The sequence below is a fragment of the Phaenicophaeus curvirostris genome, chromosome 1, assembly GCF_032191515.1.
Source record: "Phaenicophaeus curvirostris isolate KB17595 chromosome 1, BPBGC_Pcur_1.0, whole genome shotgun sequence".
Lineage (NCBI taxonomy): Eukaryota > Metazoa > Chordata > Aves > Cuculiformes > Cuculidae > Phaenicophaeus > Phaenicophaeus curvirostris.
In genome coordinates, this window is record NC_091392.1 from 154,647,842 (window position 1) to 154,662,159 (window position 14,318).

The 14,318-nt window shown below is 37.8% G+C and overlaps 1 protein-coding gene across 2 annotated transcripts in view; it reads left to right on the forward strand.

Moving 5' to 3' along the window:
- The window catches only part of GPC5 (glypican 5), a 643,004-nt gene that overhangs the window by 152,609 nt on the left and 476,077 nt on the right, over positions 1-14,318 (forward strand). The gene's annotated exons all lie outside the window — the stretch shown is intronic.

The window sequence follows — 14,318 nt, forward strand, 5'->3', positions numbered from 1 at the left end:
TATGAAAATTAAATTAGTTTTGTGAAATAATTTGCATGTTAATAAATTATATTAAAAAGTTATGAATTAAAAATCTGTTGACTAATAAACATGGAAGGAACTATAATCCAGAAGAATAATATAGGGCAATATCAGAGGAGCCCTTGATGTAATATTAATTTATTATATAGCCTTTTGAAAGTAATTTTACCTTTCTCTGTTTCCTTAAATAAGGACAACACTTACCTATCTGCCTTATGAGGGCATAAGAAATATAAATTAAATCTTTCTTGTAAAGTATTCAGCTAAAGTATTATTACTCCTTTAATTATCATGAAGTTAACCAAAACCAAGCGACCAAACTTTTACAGAATGTTGTTGAGTGCTATCAGAAAAGGCAGGGTAAAATCTGTCATTGGTTCCCTAACTTCATACCCTTGTCAGACTTTTTGAGCATATTCAGGATAATGTGTGATATTTCTTATCTAGACATAGCAAGCTGAATAAAGAACAGATTGTCAGCCTAACATATATCACAGCGGCCCCAGGGCAGAGCAAATCTGTACGGTCGATTTATGAATGGCTGAAAGGTTTAACTAGGAATAAAATAATGCAAACTGGCAACCTTAACTATATTGTAATTTCCTAGTTTAAAATTTTTCTTACTTGAATGAATCAGTTCAGAAATAGTAGCACAGAATTAATTTTATTCCTAAACTCTCAGAATATTCATCACATGCAGTTAATAGTGAAGGAACTTTTAATGTATTTATTCTAATAGTTCATTTCAGGAAGTACTTATACTGAATCATCAATGGATCTGCATTGTTTCCAAACACCCTCAGGGAATATTTAAATCTAGATCTACATCCAACTTTAAATTAAACAAGTTTGTGCACACATATAGATACTACGACAAATAACCAGAATGGATTTACCTTTAAGCTTCTTAAAGAAATAATTCACCATAAGAAAATAATTGTTTGTAGGAGAATTTAATGATCTATGACATGTAATTCAAAGCAATATATTTATCTCACTTAGCAGACTGTTCCAGCAGAAAAAGCAATCATGCTTACAGTGTTTAAAATATCCACAGTTTCTCTCCTTATCAGCCCATGAATTTGTCTAAAAAAAAGAAAAGCTGTTCTAGTAGGCAGAGTTATCATTTGTCTTTGTCAATACTATATTAATTGTATTCACTTATTTATTGTGGTATGGTGTTTTATAAAGAAGCCATCATCTTACAGGATATAAAAAGAAATTAAGCTTCCTGAAGTTAATGTTGTTAAGTTCCTCAAGTTAATATTTGAAAAAAGCCCATTAGTAGACTGCATTGGCCTGCATTTCCTGGTAGGAAAGGAAACCATGGACAAGGCTGTTGATGCCCAACTGGGAAACGTACACACCTAGCAACTGGAAAAACATTGAAAATATCTTTCTGTCCTTCAATGTATTCTCACATTGGCCACATTGTGGAGCTACAACTAAATGAGTCAGAAACTTTGAAACACCCTGCTGGGTTTCACAAGCAGTATGTGAGGTAAAGCACTAGGTAATGTGTAGTATGTGCAAATGCATTTTAATTTTACCATAAAATATTTATATTATTTTAAAACATATGATAATATGAACATCTTCTACTGTTTCTAAGACTGAGATAAAGCAGTGTCTGGAAAAATAAGATTCATCTGGACTTTCTTCCTGACTCATGCAGCTATAGTTTGAGAATGAGGCATTTTACCATAAGCAAGCAATGGTACAGTATCAGAGGAAACCTTCCATCAGTTTTTTATCATCAGTTTGTGCGCAGAGAAAGAGAATTAACAGTCTCACAACTACTATAGTTAGTGAAATTGTAGTTAGTTTTCTTACTCAAGCATGTGGTCATATTTTTAGAAAGGAGTTAGGAAATTTTCTTAGATACTGCCTTATGTGATTTTCTAGAATTTTTGGCTTTTTTTTCTGTTACTTTTACTGCATTTCAATATATGTACATTACTGATATTCATAGGATGTACTTGAGATCTTTAAACATCATCTTCAGCTTTCAATAAATATACTTCAACCTAAGAAGCCCTGGCTCAGTGAACAAAATGTTGGCTGAAGTGGTAGGAACTTGGAGAAACTGATGTCTTTTAAGAAATGTTAAAGATGTTTGTTTTCAGAAGGGTCTAGGTTTTGACCTGAGGATGAAAAAATGATTTTGACTTATCAGACAGGTTTTCTGAAGTATTTGTTGTAATGTCTTCCCAGGCTGACCACGTCAAACTTGTTTGTTCCTTAAGCAAGCCCAGCTTGGCTTGAAGCGGATGGTTATGTAAAGATCCCAAAGTTATGTATATTTTTGTTGAAATAAATAACTATATATTTTTTCTCTCTCTGATATGACAGGGTATCTTCTTTTTGGTTTGGTTTTTTTTTTTTTCTTTTTCTGTTGCCTTTCTTTCACAAGTCAGAAGTGGGCAACGTGGTTAAGGTTTTTGAGAGCAAAGGGGGGAGCTCTTGCTGCACTGACTGTGATACAGAGGCAGTTGTAGGAAAGCTTATGCTGCTCATTTAAGCCACATAGCAGAAGAGGAGGTTTAGGAAGGGTTTTGGAGTGATCTCTCTGGTCACTTCTCTTCTAACCCTTGCCTTACCTATGCAACAATTGGTGAAGTTACTAAAAGATTAATACTTGAAAGGACACTTTGGACTAGAGTGAAGCATGCTACGTAGAACTGCTTTTCCCCTCCCTGATGGATTCCTTTCTTAATCTGGCTACTTTGTAAATATTTATAAAGCCTACATACCTAAGTAGAACTGAAATCACTGGTTTTAATTTTGTTTGTGTTTTCTTGTTTCCTTTTCAAAATGGCACAAAACATTAGTATCATTAAGCTTGAGTTTTTATGAATACAGCTTTTTATATTCAAAATACAGGGTATATAATACAAACACCATTTCTTAGGCACATCCAAACCTGAGTCTTTAGGGTAATCAACTAAGGATTTAAAAATCGTCATGATTTAAAAATCACTGTGACAAATCAATCCACAGTTACATGGAAATTCATATAATTTTAGTGTAGTGTTTCTGAGCAGCATATGGGGAATTTTAAATATGCAGCACACTACATATACAAGTATTGCATCTCATTCCCTTTGTGTCTGCAGGCTGAGAATATAGCTTCATTTCTGAAGACTGGATTGTGGAACAACTAAATATTTGCAGTTTGGGAGGCATTTGCATTGCAGGACACAGAATGCCATCCGTTTGTATGTTTACTCTTCAGTTCTGACAGGCTTTTAAATGTTTAATGCTTGAGATATTTTTTCTGCCCTTAGGAAAAAAATCACTTACCCTCCTATGCCAGTTCCTTTAATAGCAACAACCTCCTGAGCATTGCGAAGGACTCTTTATCTTATAATACATATACAGTATTTGTAAACTCGACTTTTAGTTATTTCCAGAAAAAAGATGCTTTTTTTTTCATTGGTGTTATATTTGTTCTTACTTAGATGCTTCTGTTATGACTCCACTGACAACCCTGTAATTTTCTGCAGCCTGAAGAAGAGCCTTGTACCTTTGAAATTTTCATTACCTTTCGTCTCCCTGCCAAGATTTCTGCCACTGGTGTTTCGTGAGGCAAAAGCTGTATCTTGTGTTGCCAGCCCAGAGACTCTGGATTGGAGGGAGAAAATCTCTAGAATGGAGTGAAAGTATCAGCATTCTTCATTTTAAAGCATATTTTCACTGGCTGATTGGTTGCAGGGGCTAGTGGTAGAGCAGGGAATCACAGTAAAATGCTGGCCTAGAGTTAGCCACCAATAAAAAATGTACCCCCAAAACCCACTGAACTTAACAGTGGCTGAAACCATTTTTACTCTGTCAGATGGTGAAATGAAGGAAAAAATGGAAAGTGTTATGGCTCATAATGGGTATGGGCACAGGATGTAGCATTGTATTTTATTTATCCACTGTATATTTAACTACTTTCTTAAAATGGATGCTATAGATGACTGTACCTATATTACATTCAAGGACATGACTGCAATTTGATGTTCAGTATGTATGTTTGTATACACACTGAAATGCTTTAATACTAGATAGTGTGGAGTTCAGGACACGTTGGATTTAAATTGGAAACTGGGTGAATAGTCAAGCTCCTGAGTGAAAAAAAAACCACTACAGCTGCGTTCCTGTCAGGATTCTGGTCATCCGAGTCTATACAAGCTGTAGTCATATCTGTGATTGCACTTAATGGAAGCATTGGATTCGATAGTTTTTGCCAAAAAGCATCACATGCTCCACATAATGCCATTAAACACAAATTGCTTCAGAGTACTTTGTCCTTCAGAGGAAATACAATCACCATTTGGAGCAGGGCTATGTCCCTGCTTGAAAAGGAAAGCATGAGGTGCAGCTGAGGAAATAATGTGTGCAGTCATTATGCTTTCATCTGTACCTTGTAAGGAGTAATGTTATGGGTAATGCCTTGCATCGAATCATAGAATCAAGAATCATAGAATCATAGAATCATAGAATAACCAGGTTGGAAGAGACCCACTGGATCATCAAGTCCAACCATTCCTATCAAACACTAAACCATGCCCCTTAACACCTCATCCATCCGTGCCTTAAACACCTCCAGGGAAGGTGAATCAACCACCTCCCTGGGCAGCCTGTTCCAGCGCCCAATGACCCTTTCTATGAAGAATTTTTTCCTAATGTCCAGTCTAAATCTCCCCTGGGGGAGCTTGAGGCCATTCCCTCTTGTCCTGTCCCCTGTCACTTGGGAGAAGAGGCCAGCACCCTCCTCTCTACAACCTCCTTTCAGGTAGTTGTAGAGAGCAATGAGGTCTCCACTCACCTCCTCTTCTCCAGGCTAAACAACCCCAGCTCTCTCAGCCGCTCCTCATAAGACCCGTTCTCCAGCCCCTTCACCAGCTTCGTTGTTCTTCTCTGGACTCGCTCCAGAGCCTCAACATCCTTCTTGTGGTGAGGGGCCCAGAACTGAACACAGTATTCAAGGAGCAGTCTCACCAGTGCCAAGTACAGGGGCAGAATAACGTCCCTGGACCTGCTGGTCACGCCGTTTCTGATACAAGCCAAGATGCCATTGGCCTTCTTGGCCACCTGGGCACACTGCTGGCTCATGTTCAGTCGGATGCCAACCAACACCCCCAGGTCCCTCTCCTCCAGGCAGCTTTCTAGACAGACTTCTCCTAGTCTGTAGCACTGCATGGGGTTGTTGTGCCCCAAGTGCAGGACCCGGCATTTGGCCTTGTTAAACCTCATGCCATTGGACTCTGCCCAGCGGTCCAGCCTGTTCAGATCCCTTTGCAGAGCCTCCCTACCCTCTAGCAGATCAACACTTCCACCCAGCTTAGTGTCGTCCGCAAACTTGCTAAGGGTGCACTCAATTCCTTCATCCAGGTCATTGATGAAGACATTGAACAGGGCTGGACCCAGCACCGAGCCCTGGGGAACCCCACTTGTCACTGGCCTCCAGCTGGATTTCACACCATTTCCCACCACTCTCTGGGCCCGGCCATCCAACCAGTTTTCCACCCAGGAGAGTGTGCGCCTGTCCAGGCCAGAGGTTGACAGTTTCCGAAGCAGAATGCTGTGAGAAACTGTGTCAAAGGCTTTACTGAAGCCCAGGAAGACCACATCCACAGCCTTTCCCTCATCCAGTAAGCAAGTCACTTTGTCATAGAAGGCGATCAGGCTAGTTTGGCAAGACCTGCCTTTTGTGAACCCGTGTTGACTGGGCCTGATCACCTGGTTCTCTTGCACAGAGTAGTTTGGGTGGAAAGGACCTTGAAGATCATGTAGTTCCAACACCCCTGCCATGGGCAGGGACACCTCCCACTAGATCAAGCTGCTCAAGGCCCCACCCAACCTGGCCCTGAACACTTTCAGGGATCATCCACAGCTTACTTGGGCAACCTGTTCCAGTGCCTCTTCTCTTGTAGTGTAGAAACTCTTCCGTATTCCTAGTCTAAATCTGCCCTTCTCCAGTTTATAACCATTGCCCCTAGTCCTATCACTACAAGCCTTTGTAAACGAACCATGTGACATATAGAGTGCAAACTTGGAGAAATTACTATTAATAAGGACATTATCAGTAACTTAATTCTTGTTTTCCTGTATTTTTAATAACTTTTTGGTTTTTTAGTTTTAGAACATCCTATCCAAAGATTACTAGTCCAGGGTTTCATAGAATCATGGAATTGTTTGGTTGGAAAAGACCTTTGATATCCTTGAGTTCAGTCATACCTGTCTACTACTACACCATATCTCTGAGTAGTTTGTGTATATCCCTTTTCAAAACACAAGACAAAGCAGGTACAAATTAAACTTGATAAAACCAGGAGTGTTTTGTTTTCCTTCCAGGCAGATGGTAGTCATTAGCTATGAACTCTTTTTAAAAATTTCCCTCTGCATCACTTCTTTTTCCCAATAGAAATTCCACTCCAGTGCTGGCATGAGAAGATGGACCATGAAGCCTTTATTAAAGATTATGGAATATACTAAATCCAGGAATAAAATGATCATTTCAAAGGGAAGGGGATGGCACATAGGAAGCTGCCTTGGCAATCACCTCTTTTAGACATACAGGGAATCTTTTATCCCCATTGCTTATCATAGTAGTGCTGTTTGAAGTAAGGACAACAGCAGTTCTGTTAAGTGAATTGCAAGACATTAGTAAATTTTTTATTAAAAAAATTAAACTATATGCTCTAACCAAAATCCAGATAATTTGTCTAGATATTCTTATAGGAGCTGACATGCACCTCCTCTACTGATAGTTTTCTTTTTTTATTTTTTCACAGTGATTGCTCATTTAGCAGTTAAAACACAGAAACAAATGAGTTTAAATTATTGTTATACTCTATACAAGACACTGAGTTCCACATCCAGAGGAACTATGCTTCTATAAATAAAAATTCCCAGTTAGAACAGGCTGAGCTGGTATCCATTCCCCTGTGTCCTGTTTCATTTTTGCAATTCTCAGTGCAGTCTGGCAGAAGAAGGCAGGTAAAGCAAAACAATCTTTTGAAGTTCTTCACTGGAGTCTCTGACAAATTAGGAGATTCTGGCCAAGCAGAACTTCTGGTCAATTGAGGAAAAAATATTTGAATATATTTTTATGTTCATAGAATCATAGAATCATAGAATAACCAGATTGGAAGAGACCCACCGGATCATCGAGTCCAATGTATGTATTTATTTTTTATATTGTATATAAAATAAATCATGTTCGGGAATATACTTGGCCATTGGAAAATGATCATTTATCCTGTTGAGTTGTTAGAATGTTTCCTGGAAGAGTTTTGATTTGTGTCAACTGGCACATTCCCAGAAAATTCCCAGGCGTATTTTGGGAGTTAGAAGTTTCTAGACACTAGCCAATAAGCAATATGCTGCAGTCACCCAATTTTGAAGGTAAAGAGCTATCACTAGCATAGGCAAAGGCTGTTCCACACCTGTTTATCTTGGTGTCAGGGAATGTTCATAGCACACAAATGTCAATTTAAAATTATACAGATAGATCAGGCATATCAGATAGTGAATTGAAATATTCAGGCTCACTCTGTGTTGGATACTCATAATTTCAGAGTAATTATCTTTCCTCCAGCTGTCTACCTCCCAAACTCACTTTGTCTTCGCTGGAGAGTTTAGCATTTATTTTTCTCATTTATTCATTAAGGCAAAAGATTACAATGTATCCTAAATTGAATAAATCTAAATAGATACATTCCAAATTAAATTCTAAATTGACACCTGGCAACACCATGTGATGACAGCATCCCTGGTGTCAGTTCTAGAAAACACAAACTCCCTTTTTTCCCCTCTTTTATATGTAGTACAGAGAATACATGATAACATACTGATGTAGTATGTTTAGAATAATGAGATCCTTTTTGCTTTGGAAGTTTTTATATTACACTCATCTTTTCAGCTTCTGAGCTACACTTGTAGTAGCACATTAACTGTTCATATCTGGAATTTCCTGCCAAATGCCATGGTTGCAATGCTCCGCCAGCGGAGGTTTAGGCTAGACGTTAGGAAAAAGTTCTTCACAGAAAGGGTCATTGGGCACTGGAACAGGCTGCCCAGGGAGGTGGTTGATTCACCTTCCCTGGAGGTGTTTAAGGCACGTGTGGATGAGGTGCTGAGGGATATGGTTTAGTGTTTGATAGGAACGGTTGGACTCGATGATCCGGTGGGTCTCTTCCAACCTGGTTATTCTGTGATTCTGTGATTCTGTATCTTGGGGGATGTTCCAGGACTTCCTTTGGGAATGATCCAGCAGAGGAGTAAGAAAGTGAACAATGTGCACTTTTATCTTGCCTTGCAAACATTTGCACTTCAAGTAATCAGCTGCACTAGAGAATTCACTAGTGCTTATACCTTGCATAGTCAGTTGAAACATAGTTACGCAGTCTATCTATTAGCTGAACAGTTTTCCCAGTATTTCAGTAACAGACAGTATTATTGTCACTTAACAGATAGAAATATCAAGAACTTAAGAGGTTTTCTGAAAGCCATACATCTATGCTATACCTGCTAACATGCTTCTGGAACTTCAACAAGAGTTTCACAGAATCACAGAATAACCAGGTTGGAAGAGACCCACCGGATCATCGAGTTTAAAAGAATGTGTCTGGTATATCAGTTCTCTTTGCCAATTACAAAATCCTCCACCCTCCATCCAAATACTGAGTTATAGTCTAACGCTCCTGCTTGAGCTTCAACTGCACCTTTGTTTGCACCAGCATCCCAGTGTCACCATATTGGTTGCCTGTTCCTAGCCTAATGGTACTGGCATCTTCCCAGTCTCTTCCTGGCATCAGGATATCCAAGGGTAGAAACATCTTATACATTAATACTGAATTAAAAGCAGGGGATTAAAAATCTACAAAAAAACCCACCCCACCCCAAAATCAACCAACCAAGTGTTTATCTCTGATTGTAGAAGACCGATTCATCCAACGTTAGATGTCTACCATGTAAAATTAAACAAGGATTTGAGGTCACGTGTATCATCCTTGAAATAAATATAAATGCAAACTGTATGGTATACAATGTCCTTGAATTTATTAAGAAAGAAATATTTAATACTTACATTTAACCTGAAATATATAATATATAAGTAGATTACGTACATTTATTTCATGGATTCAGTTCTGCTGCATGTGTTTTGGAGGGCAGTTAGTATAGTGGCTCTTTCCAATCAAGCTAATTGTTCCTCAGTACTTTAAGCACTCCTATTAACACTGATTCAGACAGGTTTCCAAGGCAATGTTCCTCTGAATGGTTTTAAGTGACTTTCAGACACTGCTATTTACATAATTTACAAACATTACTCAATCTACTTGATGTCCTGCTTCAAGACCTTGTTAAATCACATTTTTTCAAGACTGGAAAATAGCTGGGGCAAAAGCTATACTTATGTCAGCAATATTTTTAAGAATTTAAAACATAATTGAATGTTTACAGTAAAGCGATCTCATATAATACTACGGCTATGATAAGCCCAACTGTACAAATATTTTTCTTCCATTCAAATGTATAAATATTTTGACTTGGATAAAGTATGTTGTTTATGGTCATCTTCTAGCAACCATAAGAATCTATGGGTATTAAGAGATTTGGAATTATGAAATTGTATTAAATTATTATTCAATATTAAATGAAATATGAAATTGTAGTAGAGTTTTTCAATTAATGACATCTTATTTTGTATCATGTTTTGGTTTGCTCTTAGTTGTTTTGCTACACCTTTTTTGTTTCATTAATAGATTGACTGTCAAACAAATCTGAACAGGAATCTTTCTAAGTGATCTTCTGTAGTTTACTGACTGAGAATTTTCTGCTAAAAAAAGATGATTCTTGTAATGTGATCCAAAACATTAGATTGAAATATTACATAGCAGCTTTAATGATTTGAATATCAGAAAACACAACTGCTTCTGTTTTTCTGATCACAAGGACATTTTGACCAATAGAAATGTCAGTATGCAATCTCAGTCTGCCAAGTACAGTAACGTCAGCCTTCACTTTATCATTATACAGGTCACAAGATTATGTTGCTTTTCTGCCTCTAAACAAAGGCTGAACTCTTCTAACATTCAGCCCAAGTTCAGTTTCTTAGATTCTTTTGATTTTTCACAGATTATTGTGCAAACAGGCACACCAGTACTCTGTTCTCAGTATTGATTCTTATCAAGATTTTGTCTAAATTGTCCAACTACATTTTTATATGATTTTCAATGAACTGGCCAGCCAGTGCATTCTGGGGGCAGTTTGTCTATTCTGAATGCACAGTTAATGAAACCAGTCACTTCACATTTGTGCTGCAGTAAATTTTTATACATGCACACTTCAGCTGAGTCTCTGTCTTTCAGCAAATGTATCCCAGTTGCTTTAAATCTCTGTTGCTCTGACATTTATGTTTACATCTTCTTTCACAATACGATGAGAAAAAAAAGGAAGATTATATATGCTTTTATAATATATAATATGCTTTTATAATATGTATTCCAATTACATGCAAACATCCACTCAAAATTCTATACCAAAATCTATCCGAACTGAGAAAATTTAACTGCTTTCTTCTTTGCTTTGCCATAAGAAAAAAACCTCACCCTGATTCACAGCTCAGTCATTTAGCAGTTATAGAAGAGGGATATATTAAGACAGTATACACATTCATATTAGTAGGATATAAAGAAATGGGATTATTTGAGTAATGACTATCTTAGTTTTTCCATGCAGATGCACTAAAGATAAAGGATGCAGTAATTTTCTCCTTTCCACCAATTTTGATGAAATATTAATTGTCATCACCACCACACTATGAGGAAGTACAAGTCAAAGGTAGAACAGCTAATGCCTCTAGCAGTGCTAAGGCCTAGATAGCTCCTGCTTTACTTTGAAGCTGTAGGCAACAATACTTTGTGTTACACAGAATGTATTTAAGGAAAAATGTTGCCTTCATCTACTTACTAGTTTTGGACATTTTGATCTGCATTTCCCTGCATTGTCTTTTCAAATCCCTTTTTTCTATTAAAAACATACTTGGTCTGACTCACAGATTCTGTCCTTATAGCCCCCTCCATCATGAACAAAATTTGTGAGAGCTGCTTAATAATCACTAAAAATGCTCATCCTTGCAAAACCAATCCATGAGTGAGATCCTATTCCAGGGTTAAGCCCTCACAATTAGGCCTTTCTGCCTTTTTTGAAAAAAAAAAAACCAAACAGGGTAAGGTAAGACTTTAGCTTTGGAGCTTCTTTGGCAAATTAACATAAGCAGCATAGTATTGGAGTAAGCATTTTGTATCACTTAACACTTTTTTTGTCGGTAGCTAGTAGTTAGCCCTTCCATAATCTGTATTCTGATGATTCTTTCTTGCAAGTGCAACTGTTAAGCAGCAGAATAAGGTATATGAAGTAAATAATTAAATAACAATGAATAGATATAGTATATAAATGCATGTGCATCTTACACATATTAGGGATACAAACAGCTTCATTACATAGAAAAAAGGTTCTGTCAGAAGTGCTGCATATGAGTCACAGAGTAATTTAAGTTCGAGTGGACATCCAGAGCTCACCTAGCCAGATACCCAGCTTTGACCTGGGATAGCTGGTGTCAGAGTTTTCCAGGTTCATTTAAATTCTGAGTACCTCTGGGGGCTGAGAGTCCATAGCCTCTCTGAGCAACCTGTTCCTGTACTTGATGAAATTCCTCCTTATTTTTTTTTGGTGCAATTTTCTTCATCTCAATATGCATCTGTTGCATCTTCTCTTGTCACTGCACACTTCTCAGAAGAAACTGTAGCTGTAGACAGGAATAAGATCACCTCAAGCTGCCTCTTTGCCAGACTGTACAGACACCACATCTCCCTCAGGCTGTCCTTGTATGTCTTGCGTCCCAGTTCCTGACCTTCTTGGAGGTCCTTCACTAGTCTTACACCAGTATGTGTGTAACTCTCTTGTACTGGATGCAGTGCTCCATGTGTGGTCTCACAAGACCACATGGCTGAATAGAAGCCATCAATCTTTTCCCTTTCTGTGCTGCTTCCAGTCTTGCTGATATAACCAAAGACTCTGTAGGCCTCCTTTGCTGCAAGGGCATACTGCTGACTTATTGATCTTGTCCACCAGGACTTACAGGTCCCTTTTTGCAGAGGCACGTTCCAGTCCATCATCTCCCAGGTTGTACTGAGACATGAGGTTATTCTTCCTAGGAGCACAACTTTGCATTTGCCTTTGTTGAACTTCGAAATTCCTTTTGGCCCACTAGCATCAGCCGCAACATTGACTCCACTGAAGTGATTGCCAATTAAACTTTGTTCTATAACTCACTAAGTCTAGTGATCCAGCTAATTTTACACATACCTTATAGTCCATTTACCCAAGACGTATCTCACCAGCTTGTCTATAAACACTCTTTGCCAAAGTAAGTTACGGAACATTCAGTGTTCTTCCCTTTGCCACAGAGTCAGTCTTCTCATCGCAAGTGACTACCAGCATGGTCAAGCACAATTTTTCCTCTTTATACCCGTGCTGCCTATTCTCAGTACTGCAGTTTCTTTCTTATTTCTACCCATACAGAAATAAACGTTGTGAATACAATGACTTTGAAAGATTTGATTTTGTAACTAGCTCATATTGTGATTAGTAACAACGAATGATAAACTTATTTACATAATTCTATTTAAGAAAGCACAAACCCAGAGCAAGGAGAACACTGCAGTTATGTTCATGCAGTCATGTTTCTGAGATGTTTCCTCAGCGAGGATCTCCCTCTCTCATCAGGCATTGTACAGGAGACAGTACATTTCCAATGCCAATTTCACAAAAAATGCAAATAAAGAGACTCTGTTGAGAACAAACTAGTGGCTATGTCTGGATTCAGGATGATATTTCCAGAAATAAACAGTCACAGTTGCAGTGCGAAGTATATCTTGAACAAAATGTTAGTGACAGGTGAGATAATGGAATTGCCTAAGGGATGTAATGAAGGCTAAGAGAAAGGAAAAAAAAAAACCATAAACAAAATCCAAACCAGATCAGACTGCATTTGTTTAATCTTAAAATAGAGATAAGTGAGTAGAAGAGAACCTGTCGAAGGTTCAGATGATCTGTGAATGTAAAAGTAATGTATGGCTGTGCCAGAGGGTATGCATAACAGCAATAGCCTTTTCTTCACATTTGTCAGGTAAAACTGTTTTGTTGGGATAATCTCAAGTAAGAGACAATGTGCTGATCTATGTGATGTAGTAGAACAGCTCACCCTTAGAAGGTTTTGGTTAGTCTGTCTGAATCAAACAAAATGAATCATCTGTGCACAAGGGAGCAGTTTGTCTTGTGTAGCAGAATTAGAAGAAATAATTCGGGTTATTTTGGGAAGACATGATATTATATAAGACCCCAAAATTTTTTAAAGAGCCTCATTCACTTTCTGGCAAACTGGTGAGAACCTTTTATGTGATTTCAGTCAAGAGAGATGTGATATACAGAGGTTAAAGTATAGGTATTCTAGTCATAGTCAGTGAAATAAACAGATTAATTAACATCCAGGAGAGAAGCTTTATAGATTGTATTAGATGCATTTAGGAATGCTTTTACACATGTCTGTAGATGGCATCAGTGTACTGTATGCAAGGCAAAAATAATTAATTATGCTGATAAATCTTCCTTTCCTGACTTATGTTACCAAGTAATCAACTTGGAATGTTCAGTAAGTGCTCTAGCATCTAAAATACCAATTTTCTGAAACAGAATGCAAGGTAACAGGAATGGTAATGCATTCTTTTTTTTTTTTTTTGTTACTAGATAAGCATGGACTCCCTCCATATTGTTGGTGTCAGCATTTTTTATAAACATTGTCTAGCAGACACTTAGAAAGACAAGTTTAACATTTATTGATTTTTCTCCTGTTGGGTTATAATAGCAATTTTTTCCTGGACACTGATTTACAAAAGCAGAAGGAGGGCTTGTTCTCAATTAGAATCTATACAAATATATTTATAGAATATAAAGAAAGAAGAAATTCTATTCATGTTCTTCCTGTCCTTCCAGAAATGTAGGTTTTCAATGGTGAGTAAGATATCAGTGAAGAATATTTTCAGATGAAGCTTTTAACAGTTGAGGTTATGTTGAGGTAAAGCCTATATTATCCCCCTAAGCAGGCTGCAGGCATTAGTCTTTTTCAGTGGCAGCTGTGAAATCTCTGATAGAGCATGTAGTACAGTTTACCACCAAGTGGGAACTAGTGACCTGTCAGAATCTGCACTTTTGACCTGCAGTGCAACAACAAAGAGATTTGCAGG